Here is a 1,173-nt window from a genome sequence, read left to right as displayed (position 1 = left end):
CGCTGGTCCCTCATGCACCTGCTGCTGGCACCAGCCCCAATTGCTCCATGCCTTCAGTGGGTGTGAGCGGGGCTGGCGCCATCAGCATGTGCGAAGGGCAGCGGTGGGAGTGGGGCTGTCAGCAGACAGGAGACGGGGGGAGGGGGTTTGTGTGTGGGGAGGGCTGTGGTGGGAGGGGCCAGGTGTGGGCACGGAGGATGGGCCGAGACCCACCCCTGTGCCTACCTCAGCCTCGTGCCCACAGTTCCTTTCAAGGTGCACGAATTCGTGCACTGGGTCCCTAGTTAAAATATAAAAGACTGGTATTTCGATCACTAGATAGGATAAGGATTGGATACCTAGTGAAGGTCAGGCAGAGAGTTCACCTCAGGGAGGAGCTCAATGTTCAGGATGGTGCTGAGATCAGGGATGGGGTGCATCTTAGGAGAGGAGGCAGGGGGAGGGGTCAGAGATGGCAGAGGGTTTGGGACAGTGTATAAATGTGGATGTGAACAAAACTAACTCCATCTCTGTATCCTAGATTTCTTTCATCTTACCTAACATTTTACATGTCTCCTTTCCCCCCATCCCCCATTTGACCTCCCCACCACAAGCCATTCCCACCCCGGGGCAAGCCCCTACTGCCCCAGTGTCTGTGTCCATTGGTTATGCTAATATGCATGCATACAAGTCCTTTGGTTGCTCTCTAAACAGCCCTTCCCAGACATTTGTCTCTGGATCTGTTCTTTTTTTTTTTTTTTAAATATATATTTTATTGATTTTTCACAGGAAGGAAGGGAGAGAGATAGAGAGTCAGAAACATCGATGAGAGAGAAACATCGATCAGTCGCCTCCTGCACATCTCCCAGAGGGGATGTGCCCGCAACCCAGGTACATGCCCTTGACCAGAATCGTACCTGGGACCTTTCAGTCCGCAGGCCGACGCTCTATCCACTGAGCCAAGCCGGTTTCGGCTCTGGATCTGTTCTTGTTCATCAAATTATGTTGATCATTACTGGAAGGTGGGAGGCCTGCCATGGCCTTTTAGATCCTGCCATAGAAGTCAGGCCTTGGCTCCTCCGACCACGCCTCCCCTAGTGCAGAGCTGTGGCTGGGTGACAGTTGAGGATGGCCGGAGCGGAGGGTCCCGCCAGGCAGCAGTCGGAGCTGGAGCCCGTGGTGTGGCTGGTCGAT

General features: G+C 54.1%; 1 pseudogene; it reads left to right on the top strand.

The window, feature by feature from the left end:
• LOC102756674 overlaps window positions 1-1,173 on the top strand; it is a 3,224-nt pseudogene that overhangs the window by 161 nt on the left and 1,890 nt on the right.

Source organism: Myotis davidii, unplaced genomic scaffold (genome assembly GCF_000327345.1).
Source record: "Myotis davidii unplaced genomic scaffold, ASM32734v1 scaffold575, whole genome shotgun sequence".
Lineage (NCBI taxonomy): Eukaryota > Metazoa > Chordata > Mammalia > Chiroptera > Vespertilionidae > Myotis > Myotis davidii.
Note: the sequence above shows the minus strand (reverse complement) of the source record. Positions and strands in the feature narration are given on the sequence as shown.